This window comes from Oncorhynchus tshawytscha, linkage group LG01, assembly GCF_018296145.1.
Source record: "Oncorhynchus tshawytscha isolate Ot180627B linkage group LG01, Otsh_v2.0, whole genome shotgun sequence".
NCBI classification, from domain to species: Eukaryota; Metazoa; Chordata; class Actinopteri; order Salmoniformes; family Salmonidae; genus Oncorhynchus; species Oncorhynchus tshawytscha.
Window position 1 is genome coordinate 39974149 of NC_056429.1, and position 15568 is coordinate 39989716.

Consider the following 15568-nt stretch of genomic DNA (forward strand, 5'->3'; position numbering starts at 1 on the left):
GCGGGTGTGTAAAGAACATTGTGTGTGTGTGTGTGTAGTGTTCATTATCCCCATATTTCTGTCTCAATCATGGTGTGTGTGTGTGTGTAGTGCTCATTATCCCCATTTTTCTGTCTATCATGGTGTGTGTGTAGTGGTCATTATCCCCATCTTTCTGTCTCTAACATGGTGTGTGAGTGTAGTTGTCATTTGTCCAATCTTTATGTCTCTACCATGGTGTGTGTGTGTGTAGTGTTCATTATCCCCATCTTTCTGTCTCTTACATGGTGTGTGTGTGTGTAGTGGTCATTATCCCCATCTTTCTGTCTCTATCATGGTGTGTGTGTGTTTAGTGTTCATTATTCCCATCTTTCTGTCAATCATGGTTTGTGTGTGTGTGGTGTTCATTATCCCCATCTTTCTGTCTCTATCATGGTGTGTGTGTGTAGTTGTCAATAGTCCAATCTTTCCGTCTCTACCATGGTGTGTGTGTGTTCATTATCCCCATATTTCTGTCTCAATCATGGTGTGCGTGTGTGTAGTGGGCATTATCCCCATATTTCTTTCTCTATCATTGTGTGTGTGTGTAGTTGTCAATAGTCCAATCTTTCCGTCTCTACCATGGTGTGTTTAGTGTTCATTATCCCCATCTTTCTGTCTATCATGGTGTGTGTGTAGTGGTCATTATCCCCATCTTTCTGTCTCTAACATGGTGTGTGAGTGTAGTTGTCATTAGTCCAATCTTTATGTCTCTACCATGGTGTGTGTGTGTGTAGTGTTCATTATCCCCATCTTTCTGTCTCTATCATGGTGTGTGTGTGTGTTTAGTCATCATTATCCCAATCTTTCTGTCTCTATCATTGTGTGTGTGTGTCGTGTTCATTATCCCCATCTTTCTTTCTATCATGGTGTGTGTGTGTAGTGGTCATTATCCCCATCTTTCTGTCTCTAACATGGTGTGTGAGTGTAGTTGTCATTAGTCCAATCTTTCAGTCTCTACCATGGTGTGTGTGTGGGTGTAGTGGTCCTTATCCCCATATTTCTGTCTCTATCATGGTGTGTGTGTGTAGAGGTCATTATCCCCATCTTTCTGTCTCTATCATGGTGTGTGTGTGTGTGTGTTTAGTGTTCATTATCCCCATATTTCTGTCTCTATCATTGTGTGTGTGTGTGTGTAGTGTTCATTATCCCCATCTTTCTGTCTCTTACATGGTGTGTGTGTGTGTAGTGGTCATTATCCCCATCTTTCTGTCTCTATCATGGTGTGTGTGTGTTTAGTCATCATTATCCCAATCTTTCTGTCTCTATCATTGTGTGTGTGTGTCGTGTTCATTATCCCCATCTTTCTGTCTATCATGGTGTGTGTGTGTAGTGGTCATTATCCCCATCTTTCTGTCTCTATTATGGTGTGTGTGTATGTAGTGTTCATTATCCCCATCTTTCTGTCTCTATCATGGTGTGTGTGTTTAGTGTTCATTATCCCCATATTTATGTCTCTATCATTGTGTGTGTGTGTGTAGTGGTCATTATCCCCATCTTTCCGTCTCTACCATGGTGTGTGTGTGTTCATTATCCCCATATTTCTGTCTCTATCATGGTGTGTGTGTGTAGTGGTCATTATCCCCATCTTTCTGTCTCTATCATGGTGTCTGTGTGTAGTGGTCATTATCCCCATCTTTCCGTCTCTACCATGGTGTGTGTGTGTTCATTATCCCCATATTTCTGTCTCTATCATGGTGTGTGTGTGTAGTGGTCATTATCCCCATCTTTCTGTCTCTATCATTGTGTGTGTGTGTGTGTGTGTAGTGGTCATTATCCCCATCTTTCTGTCTCTATCATGGTGTCTGTGTGTGGTGGTCATTATCCCCATCTTTCTGTCTCTACCACGGTGTGTGTGTGTGTAGTGGTCATTATCCCCATCTTTCCGTCTCTACCATGGTGTGTGTGTGTTCATTATCCCCATATTTCTGTCTCTATCATGGTGTGTGTAGTGGTCATTATCCCCATCTTTCTGTCTCTATTATGGTGTGTGTATGTAGTGTTCATTATCCCCATCTTTCTGTCTCTATTATGGTGAGTGTGTGTGCGTGCGCGACTGTGGAAAGAACATTGTGTGTGTGTAGTGGTCATTATCCCCATCTTTCTGTCTCTATTATGGTGTGTGTGTGTGTGTGTGTGTGTAGTGTTCATTATCCCCATCTTTCTGTCTATCATGTGGTGTGTGTGTGTGGGTGAAGTGGTCAGTATCCCCATCTTTCTGTCTCTATCATGTTGTGTGTGTGTAGAGGTCATTATCCCCATCTTTCTGTCTCTATTATGGTGTGTGTGTGTAGTGTTCATTATCCCCATCTTTCTGTCTCTATTATGGTGAGTGTGTGTGCGCGCGACTGTGGAAAGAACATTGCGTGTGTGTAGTGGTCATTATCCCCATCTTTCTGTCTCTATTATGGTGTGTGTGTGTAGTGTTCATTATCCCCATGTTTCTGTCTCTATCATGGTGTGTGTGTGTGTAGTGTTCATTATCCCCATCTTTCTGTCTCTACCATGGTGTGTGCGTGTGTAGTGGTCATTATCCCCATATTTCTGTCTCTACCATGGTGTGTGTGTAGTGGTCATTATCCCCATCCTTCTGTCTCTACCATGGTGTGTGTGTGTAGTGTTCATTATCCCCATGTTTCTGTCTCTACCATGGTGTGTGTGTGTGTAGTCATCATTATCCCCATCTTTCTGTCACTATCATGGTGTGTGTGTGTAGTGTTCATTATCCCCATCTTTCTGTCTCTATCATGGTGAGTGTGTGTGTGTGTAGTGTTCATTATCCCCATCCTTCTGTCTTTAACATGGTGTGTGAGTGTAGTTGTCATTAGTCCAATCTTTATGTCTCTACCATGGTGTGTGTGTGTGTAGTGGTCATTATCCCCATCTTTCTGTCTCTACCATGGTGTGTGTGTGTGTAGTGTTCATTATCCCCATGTTTCTGTCTCTACCATGGTGTGTGTGCGTGTGTGTGTAGTGGTCATTATCCCCATCTTTCTGTCTCTACTATGGTGTAAGTGTGTGGGTGTAGTGGTCATTATCCCCATCTTTCTGTCTCTACCACGGTGTGTGTGTGTGTAGTGGTCATTATCCCCATCTTTCCGTCTCTACCATGGTGTGTGTGTGTTCATTATCCCCATATTTCTGTCTCAATCATGGTGTGTGTGTGTGTAGTGCTCATTATCCCCATTTTTCTGTCTATCATGGTGTGTGTGTAGTGGTCATTATCCCCATCTTTCTGTCTCTAACATGGTGTGTGAGTGTAGTTGTCATTTGTCCAATCTTTATGTCTCTACCATGGTGTGTGTGTGTGTAGTGTTCATTATCCCCATCTTTCTGTCTCTTACATGGTGTGTGTGTGTGTAGTGGTCATTATCCCCATCTTTCTGTCTCTATCATGGTGTGTGTGTGTTTAGTGTTCATTATCCCCATCTTTCTGTCTATCATGGTGTGTGTGTGTGGGTGAAGTGGTCAGTATCCCCATCTTTCTGTCTCTATCATGTTGTGTGTGTGTAGAGGTCATTATCCCCATCTTTCTGTCTCTATTATGGTGTGTGTGTGTAGTGTTCATTATCCCCATCTTTCTGTCTCTATTATGGTGAGTGTGTGTGCGCGCGACTGTGGAAAGAACATTGCGTGTGTGTAGTGGTCATTATCCCCATCTTTCTGTCTCTATTATGGTGTGTGTGTATGTAGTGTTCATTATCCCCATCTTTCTGTCTCTATCATGGTATGTGTGTGTGTGTAGTGTTCATTATCCCCATCTTTCTGTCTATTCCATGGTGTGTGTGTGTAGTGGTCATTATCCCCATCTTTCTGTCTCTACCATGGTGTGTGTGGGTGTGTAGTGGTCATTATCCCCATCTTTCTGTCTCTTACATGGTGTGTGTGTGTAGTGGTCATTATCCCCATCTTTCTGTCTCTACCATGGTGTGTGTGTGTGTAGTCATCATTATCCCCATCTTTCTGTCACTATCATGGTGTGTGTGTGTAGTGTTCATTATCCCCATCTTTCTGTCTCTATCATGGTGAGTGTGTGTGTGTGTGTAGTGGTCATTATCCCCATCCTTCTGTCTTTAACATGGTGTGTGAGTGTAGTTGTCATTAGTCCAATCTTTATGTCTCTACCATGGTGTGTGTGTGTGTAGTGGTCATTATCCCCATCCTTCTGTCTCTACCATGGTGTGTGTGTGTGTGTGTAGTGTTCATTATCCCCATGTTTCTGTCTCTACCATGGTGTGTGTGTGTGTAGTGGTCATTATCCCCATCTTTCTGTCTCTATCATGGTGTGTGTGTGTGTAGTGTTCATTATCCCCATCTTTCTGTCTCTACCACGGTGTGTGTGTGTAGTGGTCATTATCCCCATCTTTCCGTCTCTACCATGGTGTGTGTGTGTTCATTATCCCCATATTTCTGTCTCAATCATGGTGTGTGTGTGTGTAGTGCTCATTATCCCCATTTTTCTGTCTATCATGGTGTGTGTGTAGTGGTCATTATCCCCATCTTTCTGTCTCTAACATGGTGTGTGAGTGTAGTTGTCATTTGTCCAATCTTTATGTCTCTACCATGGTGTGTGTGTGTAGTGTTCATTATCCCCATCTTTCTGTCTCTTACATGGTGTGTGTGTGTGTAGTGGTCATTATCCCCATCTTTCTGTCTCTATCATGGTGTGTGTGTGTTTAGTGTTCATTATCCCCATCTTTCTGTCTATCATGGTGTCTGTGTGTGGTGGTCATTATCCCCATCTTTCTGTCTCTAACACGGTGTGTGTGTGTGTAGTGGTCATTATCCCCATCTTTCCGTCTCTACCATGGTGTGTGTGTGTTCATTATCCCCATCTTTCTGTATCTATTATGGTGAGTGTGTGTGAGCGCGACTGTGGAAAGAATATTGCGTGTGTGTAGTGGTCATTATCCCCATCTTTCTGTCTCTATTATGGTGTGTGTGTATGTAGTGTTCATTATCCCCATCTTGCTGTCTCTACCATGGTGTGTGTGTGTGTGTAGTGTTCATTATCCCCATATTTCTGTCTCTATCATGGTGAGTATGTGTGTGTGTAGAGTCCATTATCACCATCTTTCTGTATCTATCATGGTGTGTGTGTAGTGGTCATTATCCCCATCCTTCTGTCTCTACCATGGTGTGTGTGTGTGTGTGTGTGTAGTGTTCATTATCCCCATGTTTCTGTCTCTACCATGGTGTGTGTGTGTGTAGTCATCATTATCCCCATCTTTCTGTCACTATCATGGTGTGTGTGTGTAGTGTTCATTATCCCCATCTTTCTGTCTCTATCATGGTGAGTGTGTGTGTGTGTAGTGGTCATTATCCCCATCCTTCTGTCTTTAACATGGTGTGTGAGTGTAGTTGTCATTAGTCCAATCTTTATGTCTCTACCATGGTGTGTGTGTGTGTAGTGGTCATTATCCCCATCTTTCTGTCTCTACCATGGTGTGTGTGTGTGTGTGTAGTGTTCATTATCCCCATCTTTCTGTCTCTACCATGGTGTGTGTGTGTGTAGTGGTCATTATCCCCATCTTTCTGTCTCTATCATGGTGTGTGTGTGTGTAGTGTTCATTATCCCCATCTTTCTGTCTCTACCACGGTGTGTGTGTGTAGTGGTCATTATCCCCATCTTTCCGTCTCTACCATGGTGTGTGTGTGTTCATTATCCCCATATTTCTGTCTCAATCATGGTGTGTGTGTGCTCATTATCCCCATGTAGTGCTCATTATCCCTTTCTGTCTATCATGGTGTGTGTGTAGTGGTCATTATCCCCATCTTTCTGTCTCTAACATGGTGTGTGAGTGTAGTTGTCATTTGTCCAATCTTTATGTCTCTACCATGGTGTGTGTGTGTGTAGTGTTCATTATCCCCATCTTTCTGTCTCTTACATGGTGTGTGTGTGTGTAGTGGTCATTATCCCCATCTTTCTGTCTCTATCATGGTGTGTGTGTGTTTAGTGTTCATTATTCCCATCTTTCTGTCAATCATGGTGTGTGTGTGTAGTGGTCATTATCCCCATCTTTCTGTCTCTATCATGGTGTATGTGTGTGTATTGTTCATTATCCCCATCCCCATTATCTCCCGTCTCTAACATGGTGTGTGAGTGTAGTTGTCCATAGTCCAATCTTTCCGTCTCTACCATGGTGTGTGTGTGTTCATTATCCCCATATTTCTGTCTCAATCATGGTGTGCGTGTGTGTAGTGGGCATTATCCCCATATTTCTTTCTCTATCATTGCGTGTGTGTGTAGTGTTCATTATCCCCATCTTTCTGTCTATCATGGTGTGTGTGTAGTGGTCATTATCCCCATCTTTCTGTCTCTAACATGGTGTGTGAGTGTAGTTGTCATTAGTCCAATCTTTATGTCTCTACCATGGTGTGTGTGTGTGTAGTGTTCATTATCCCCATCTTTCTGTCTCTTACATGGTGTGTGTGTGTGTGTAGTGGTCATTATCCCCATATTTCTGTCTCTATCATGGTGTGTGTGTGTTTAGTGTTCATTATTCCCATCTTTCTGTCAATCATGGTTTGTGTGTGTGTGGTGTTCATTATCCCCATCTTTCTGTCTCTTACATGGTGTGTGTGTGTGTGTAGTGGTCATTATCCCCATCTTTCTGTCTCTATCATGGTGTATGTGTGTGTAGTGTTCATTATCCCCATCTTTCTGTCTCTAACATGGTGTGTGAGTGTAGTTGTCAATAGTCCAATCTTTCAGTCTCTACCATGGTGTGTGTGTGGGTGTAGTGGTCATTATCCCCATCTTTCTGTCTCTATCATGGTGTGTGTGTGTAGTGTTCATTATCCCCATCTTTCTGTCTCTATCATGGTATGTGTGTGTGTGTAGTGTTCATTACCCCCATCTTTCTGTCTATCATGGTGTGTGTGTGTAGTTGTCATTAGTCCAATCTTTCAGTCTCTACCATGGTGTGTGTGTGAGTGTAGTGGTGATTATCCCCATCTTTCTGTCTCTATCATGGTGTGTGTAGTGTTCCCACATATTTCTGTCTCTATCATTGTTTGTGTGTGTGTGTGTAGTGTTCATTATCCCCATCTTTCTGTCAATCATGGTGTGTGTGTGTGTGTAGTGGTCATTATCCCCATCTTTCCGTCTCTACCATGGTGTGTGGGTGTTCATTATCCCCACATTTCTGTCTCTATCATGGTGTGTGTGTGTAGTGGTCATTATCCCCATCTTTCCGTCTCTACCATGGTGTGTGGGTGTTCATTATCCCCATCTTTCTGTCTCTATTATGGTGTGTGTATGTAGTGTTCATTATCCCCATCTTTCTGTCTATCATGGTGTGTGAAGTGGTCATTATCCCCATCTTTCTGTCTCTATCATGTTGTGTGTGTGTAGAGGTCATTATCCCCACCTTTCTGTCTCTATCATGGTGTGTGTGTGTGTGTAGTGGACAGTATCCCCATCTTTCTGTCTCTATTATGGTGTGTGTGTGTAGTGTTCATTATCCCCATCTTTCTGTCTCTATTATGGTGAGTGTGTGTGCGCGCGACTGTGGAAAGAACATTGCGTGTGTGTAGTGGTCATTATCCCCATCTTTCTGTCTCTATTATGGTGTGTGTGTATGTAGTGTTCATTATCCCCATCTTTCTGTCTCTATCATGGTGTGTGTTTAGTGTTCATTATCCCCATATTTATGTCTCTATCATTGTGTGTGTGTGTGTGTGTAGTGTTCATTATCCCCATCTTTCTGTCTATCATGGTGTGTGTGTGTGTAGTGGTCATTATCCCCATCTTTCTGTCCCTATTATGTTGTGTGTGTGTATGTAGTGTTCATTATCCCCATCTTTCTGTCTCTATTATGGTGTGTGTGTATGTAGTGTTCATTATCCCCATCTTTCTGTCTCTATCATGGTGTGTGTGTTTAGTGTTCATTATCCCCATCTTTCTGTCTATCATGTGGTGTGTGTGTGTAGTGGTCATTATCCCCATCTTTCTGTCTCTATTATGTTGTGTGTGTGTATGTAGTGGTCATTATCCCCATCTTTCTGTCTCTATTATGGTGTGTGTGTATGTAGTGGTCATTATCCCCATCTTTCTGTCTCTATTATGGTGTGTGTGTGTGTGTAGTGTTCATTATCCCCATCTTTCTGTCTCTATCATGGTGTGTGTGTGTAGTTGTCATTAGTCCAATCTTTCAGTCTCTACCATGGTGTGTGTGTGGGTGTAGTGGTCCTTATCCCCATCTTTCTGTCTCTATCATGGTGTGTGTGTGTAGTGTTCATTATCCCCATCTTTCTGTCTCTATCATGGTGTGTGTGTGTAGTGTTCATTATCCCCATCTTTCTGTCTCTATCATTGTGTGTGTGTGTGTAGTGTTCATTATCCCCATCTTTCTGTCTCTAACATGGTGTGAGTGTGTGTGTAGTGGACATTATCCCCATCTTTCTGTCTCTATTATGGTGTGAGTGTGTGTGTAGTGGACATTATCCCCATCTTTCTGTCTCTATTATGGTGTGTGTATGTAGTGTTCATTATCCCCATCTTTCTGTCTCTATTATGGTGTATGTGTGTATAGGTCATTATCCCCATCTTTCTGTCTCTATTATGGTGTGTGTGTATGTAGTGTTCATTATCCCCATCTTTCTGTCTCTATCATGGTGTGTGTGTTTAGTGTTCATTATCCCCATATTTATGTCTCTATCATTGTGTGTGTGTGTGTGTGTAGCGGTCATTATCCCCATCTTTCCGTCTCTACCATGGTGTGTGTGTGTTCATTATCCCCATATTTCTGTCTCTATCATGGTGTGTGTGTGTAGTGGTCATTATCCCCATCTTTCTGTCTCTATCATTGTGTGTGTGTGTGTGTGTGTGTAGTGGTCATTATCCCCATCTTTCTGTCTCTATCATGGTGTCTGTGTGTAGTGTGTCATTATCCCCATATTTCCGTCTCTACCATGGTGTGTGTGTGTTCATTATCCCCATATTTCTGTCTCTATCATGGTGTGTGTGTGTAGTGGTCATTATCCCCATCTTTCTGTCTCTATCATTGTGTGTGTGTGTGTAGTGTGTGGTCATTATCCCCATCTTTCTGTCTCTATCATGGTGTCTGTGTGTGGTGGTCATTATCCCCATCTTTCTGTCTCTACCACGGTGTGTGTGTGTGTAGTGGTCATTATCCCCATCTTTCCGTCTCTACCATGGTGTGTGTGTGTTCATTATCCCCATATTTCTGTCTCTATCATGGTGTGTAGTGGTCATTATCCCCATCTTTCTGTCTCTATTATGGTGAGTGTGTGTGTGTGCCCCATCTTTCTGACTGTGTTGTGTGTGTGTAGTGGTCATTATCCCCATCTTTCTGTCTCTATTATGGTGTGTGTGTGTGTGTATGTGTGTAGTGTTCATTATCCCCATCTTTCTGTCTCTATCATGGTGTGTGTGTGTGGGTGAAGTGGTCATTATCCCCATCTTTCTGTCTCTATCATGGTGTGTGTGTGTGTGTTTAGTGTTCATTATCCCCATCTTTCTGTCTCTATCATGTTGTGTGTGTGTAGAGGTCATTATCCCCATCTTTCTGTCTCTATTATGGTGTGTGTGTGTAGTGTTCATTATCCCCATCTTTCTGTCTCTATTATGGTGTGTGTGTGTGTGGTCATTATCCCCATCTTTCTGTCTCTATTATGGAAAGAACATTGTGTGTGTGTAGTGGTCATTATCCCCATCTTTCTGTCTCTATTATGGTATGTGTGTGTGTGTAGTGTTCATTATCCCCATCTTTCTGTCTATCATGGTGTGTGTGTGTAGTTGTCATTAGTCCAATCTTTCAGTCTCTACCATGGTGTGTGTGTGTGTGTAGTGGTCATTATCCCCATCTTTCTGTCTCTATCATGGTGTGTGTGTGTGCGCGAGTGTGTTAAAGAACATGGTGTGTGTGTGTAGTGGTCATTATCCCCATCTTTCTGTCTCTTACATGGTGTGTGTGTAGTGTTCATTATCCCCATCATTCTGTCTCTACCATGGTGTGTGTGTGTAGTGTTCATTATCCCCATGTTTCTGTCTCTTCCATGGTGTGTGTGTGTGTGTGTAGTCATCATTATCCCCATCTTTCTGTCTCTATCATGGTGTGTTTGTGTGTGTGTAGTGGCCATTATCCCCATCTTTCTGTCTCTATCATGGTGTGTGTGTGTGGTGTTCATTATCCCCATCTTTCTGTCTCTATCATGGTGAGTATGTGTGTGTGTAGTGTCCATTATCCCCATCTTTCTGTATCTATCATGGTGAGTATGTGTGTGTGTAGTGTCCATTATCCCCATCTTTCTGTATCTATCATGGTGTGTATGTGTGTGTGTAGTGGTCATTATCCCCATCTTTCTGTCTCTATCATGGTGTGTGTGTGTAGTGTAGTGTTCATTATCCCAATCTTTCTGTCTCTATCATGGTGTGTGTGTGGGTGTAGTGTTCATTATCCCCATCTTTCTGTCTCTACCATGGTGTGTGTGTGTGTGTGTGTTTAGTGTTCATTATCCCCATATTTCTGTCTCTATCATTGTGTGTGTGTGTGTGTGTAGTGTTCATTATCCCCATCTTTCTGTCTCTACATGGTGTGTGTGTGTGTAGTGGTCATTATCCCCATCTTTCTGTCTCTATCATGGTGTGTGTGTGTTTAGTCATCATTATCCCCATCTTTCTGTCTCTATCATTGTGTGTGTGTGTGTAGTGGTCATTATCCCCATCTTTCTGTCTCTATCATGGTGTGTGTGTGTAGTGGTCATTATCCCCATCTTTCAGTCTCTACCATGGTGTGTGTGTGTAGTGGTCATTATCCCCATATTTCTGTCTCTATCATGGTGTGTGTGTGTAGTGGTCATTATCCCCATCTTTCTGTCTCTATCATGGTGTGTGTGTGTGTGTAGTGGTCATTATCCCCATCTTTCTGTCTCTATCATGGTGTGTGTGTGTAGAGGTCATTATCCCCATCTTTCTGTCTCTACCATGGTGTGTGTGTGTTCATTATCCCCATATTTCTGTTTCTATCATGGTGTGTGTGTGTGTGTGTGTGTAGTGTTCATTATCCCCATGTTTCTGTCTCTACCATGGTGTGTGTGTGTAGTGGTCATTATCCCCATCTTTCTGTCTCTACCATGGTGTGTGTGTGGGTGTAGTGGTCATTATCCCCGTCTTTCTGTCTCTTACATGGTGTGTGTGTAGTGTTCATTATCCCCATCATTCTGTCTCTACCATGGTGTGTGTGTGTAGTGTTCATTATCCCCATGTTTCTGTCTCTTCCATGGTGTGTGTGTGTGTGTAGTCATCATTATCCCCATCTTTCTGTCTCTATCATGGTGTGTTTGTGTGTGTGTAGTGGCCATTATCCCCATCTTTCTGTCTCTATCATGGTGTGTGTGTGTGGTGTTCATTATCCCCATCTTTCTGTCTCTATCATGGTGAGTATGTGTGTGTGTAGTGTCCATTATCCCCATCTTTCTGTATCTATCATGGTGAGTATGTGTGTGTGTAGAGTCCATTATCACCATCTTTCTGTATCTATCATGGTGTGTTTGTGTGTGTGTAGTGGTCATTATCCCCATCTTTCTGTCTCTATCATGGTGTGTGTGTGTAGTGTAGTGTTCATTATCCCAATCTTTCTGTCTCTATCATGGTGTGTGTGTGGGTGTAGTGTTCATTATCCCCATCTTTCTGTCTCTACCATGGTGTGTGTGTGTGTGTTTAGTGTTCATTATCCCCATATTTCTGTCTCTATCATTGTGTGTGTGTGTGTAGTGTTCATTATCCCCATCTTTCTGTCTCTTACATGGTGTGTGTGTGTGTAGTGGTCATTATCCCCATCTTTCTGTCTCTATCATGGTGTGTGTGTGTTTAGTCATCATTATCCCAATCTTTCTGTCTCTATCATTGTGTGTGTGTGTCGTGTTCATTATCCCCATCTTTCTGTCTCTAACATGGTGTGTGAGTGTAGTTGTCATTAGTCCAATCTTTCAGTCTCTACCATGGGGTGTGTGTGGGTGTAGTGGTCCTTATCCCCATATTTCTGTCTCTATCATGTTGTGTGTGTGTAGAGGTCATCATCCCCATCTTTCTGTCTCTATCATGGTGTGTGTGTGTGTGAAGTGGTCAGTATCCCCATCTTTCTGTCTCTATCATGTTGTGTGTGTGTAGAGGTCATTATCCCCATCTTTCTGTCTCTATCATGGTGTGTGTGTGTGTGCGCAGTGTTAAAGAACATTGTGTCTCTATCATTGTGTGTGTGTGTAGTGTCCATTATCCCCATCTTTCTGTCTCTATCATGGTGTGTGTGTGTAGTTGTCATTATCCCCATGTTTCTGTCTCTACCATGGTGTGTGTGTGTGTAGTGTTCATTATCCCCATGTTTCTGTCTCTACCATGGTTGTGTGTGTGTAGTTGTCATTATCCCCATCTTTCTGTCTCTATCATGGTGTGTGTGTATGTAGTGTTCATTATCCCCATCTTTCTGTCTCTATTATGGTGTGTGTGTTTGTAGTGTTCATTATCCCCATCTTTCTGTCTCTATCATGGTGTGTGTATTTAGTGTTCATTATCCCCATCTTTCTGTCTCTATCATGGTGTGTGTGTGTAGTGTTCATTATCCCCATCTTTCTGTCAATCATGGTATGTGTGTGTCTGTAGTGGTCATTTCCCCATCTTTCCGTCTCTACCATGGTGTGTGTGTGTTCATTATCCCCATATTTCTGTCTCTATCATGGTGTGTGTGTGTAGTGGTCATTATCCCCATCTTTCTGTCTCTATCATGGTGTGTGTGTGTGTGAAGTGGTCAGTATCCCCATCTTTCTGTCTCTATCATGTTGTGTGTGTGTAGAGGTCATTATCCCCATCTTTCTGTCTCTATTATGGTGTCTGTGTGTAGTGGTCATTATCCCCATCTTTCCGTCTCTACCATGGTGTGTGTGTGTTCATTATCCCCATATTTCTGTTTCTATCATGGTGTGTGTGTGTGTGTGTAGTGGTCATTATCCCCATCTTTCTGTCTCTATCATGGTGTCTGTGTGTGGTGGTCATTATCCCCATCTTTCTGTCTCTAACACGGTGTGTGTGTGTGTAGTGGTCATTATCCCCATCTTTCCGTCTCTACCATGGTGTGTGTGTGTTCATTATCCCCATATTTCTGTCTCTATCATGGTGTGTGTAGTGGTCATTATCCCCATCTTTCTGTCTATATCATGGTGTGTGTGTGTGTGTAGTGGACATTATCCCCATCTTTCTGTCTCTATTATGGTGTGTGTGTGTAGTGTTCATTATCCCCATCTTTCTGTCTCTATCATTGTATGTGTGTGTGTGTAGTGTTCATTACCCCCATCTTTCTGTCTATCATGGTGTGTGTGTGTAGTTGTCATTAGTCCAATCTTTCAGTCTCTACCATGGTGTGTGTGTGAGTGTAGTGGTGATTATCCCCATCTTTCTGTCTCTATCATGGTGAGTGTGTGTGTGCGCGAGTGTGTAAAGAACATTGTGTGTGTGTGTGTGTAGTGTCCATTATCCCCATCTTTCTGTATCTATCATGGTGTGTGTGTGTGTAGTGTTCATTATCCCCATGTTTCTGTCTCTACCATGGTGTGTGTGTAGTGTTCATTATCCCCATGTTTCTGTCTCTACCATGGTGTGTGTGTGTGTAGTGTTCATTATCCCCATGTTTCTGTCTCTACCATGGTGTGTGTGTAGTGTTAACTATCCCCATGTTTCTGTCTCTACCATGGTGTGTGTGTAGTGTTCATTATCCCCATCTTTCTGTCTCTATCATGGTTTGTGTGTAGTGGACATTATCCCCATCTTTCTGTCTCTATCATGGTGAGTGTGTGTGCGCGCGAGTGTGTAAAGAACATTGTGTGTGTGTGTAGTGGTCATTATCCCCATCTTTCTGTCTCTATTATGGTGTGTGTGTGTGTAGTGTTCATTATCCCCATCTTTCTGTCTATCATGGTGTGTGTGTGTGTGTAGTGGTCATTATCCCCATCTTTCTGTCTCTATCATGGTGTGTGTGTGGGTGTAGTGGTCATTATCCCCATCTTTCTGTCTCTATCATGGTGTGTGTGTGGGTGTAGTGGTCATTATCCCCATCTTTCTGTCTCTATCATGGTCTGGCCAACTTCTCGACATGGAACCCCCTCTGTGATATCATCTGTGCAGCTCTTTCCACTGTTTACGGAGCTGGCCAAGACACTTTCCTAAGCAGAAAGCGAGAGAGAGTGTGTGTGTGTGTGCGTGTGTGTGTGCCAGGGACAGATAAGTCATAGTGAACCAATATAGTTATATATACACAGATCAGTGCACAAGCATAAACACACACACACACAGAGCAGGATCTGTGCTCAGACCGTCAGAGCCACACCGTATGGTTCTGCAAATGGAGACGTGTCTCTATACAAACTCTACAGTCACTGCAATTCGCTCCATGTCTCTGGCAGGTCATCTATCTCCTCTTACTAAGCGAACACCAGCCATGACACAGAGCAGAGAAACACACAGACGTCAGGATGCTGCGGGCTGATCTGTCAGATCACAGTATACCTGGTGTGACTGTTTGTGCCTGTCTGTGTTTGTCTTTGTATGTGTGAAAGTGAGAGTGCTTTGTGGGTGAATATATTCATATGTACAGCACATTTAGTATGCATGGTGTGATTGGCCAGTCTGATGAGGAGTGACAGGACAGGGGACCCCAGGCAGCCCTTCAGCAGATCTCCTTCCTGGAAGAGGTTAGAGGTCAGGAGGGGTTCTCTTCCCGGGACCTGGGTGTCAGTCAGTCTAGGGAAAGTGTGTGTGTGTGCATGTTCATCAAGCTGACAACCCCAATGCGCTGGTTGTCAGTCTGTGACAGCTGTTAACCTCCAGGTCACTCTTGAGTTGAGACTTTGAAGACCTTAAAAGTGACCGTGATCTGACCATAGATATGGGGGTCACGGTCCTCCTGTCAAAAAGGTCACTGGCAGGACAGAGGAGACGCCACACCTGACTCACTGAGAGGCTGGAACAGAGGAGACTAGGAGGAGAGCTGTGTCGGAGTACCAGCGTGTGAGAGAAAAAGGCTGTGATTGAACATGTCAGAGTGCGAATGGGGTGCCAGGAGATGTCCGTGGGTCGTTTTGAGTGTGACTTAGCAAACAGGTATCAGTCAGCTCCACTCTGCCTGGCACAGTAGTGAAACCATCCAGGCTGTGTGTTTGTGTGTGTGTGCTGGCTACAAACCTGCGCCTGTGCAGTATTTCTTTTCTGAAAAGGACAAACACTTCTTCCCGAATAAGTCGTCCGAGTACCTCCTCTTCACCCATATTTACCACTCTACCTCTCTATCACTCGGAGTTCTCCAAACTACTCCTAACTCAACTCTTCTCCTCTCACAGGTACCTTGCTTTATCGTTGTCAGTGATGACTCATGTAACGTACTGTCGCGTCTGAGAGGCCTCTCCCTGCCCCTAGAGAGCGAGAGAGCGAGGGAGAAAAAGAGAGAGAGGTTGGAGAGAGAGAGAGAGAGAGGAGAGAGAGAGAGAGGTTGGAGAGAGAGAGAGGAGAGAGACCGAGACAGATAGAGAGAGACAGAAA

The 15568-nt window shown here is 43.4% G+C and overlaps 1 protein-coding gene across 4 annotated transcripts in view; it reads right to left on the reverse strand.

Annotated features, from left to right (window-relative positions):
- The window catches only part of LOC112250676 (ribonucleoprotein PTB-binding 2), a 92046-nt gene that overhangs the window by 28769 nt on the left and 47709 nt on the right, over positions 1-15568 (reverse strand). The gene's annotated exons all lie outside the window — the stretch shown is intronic.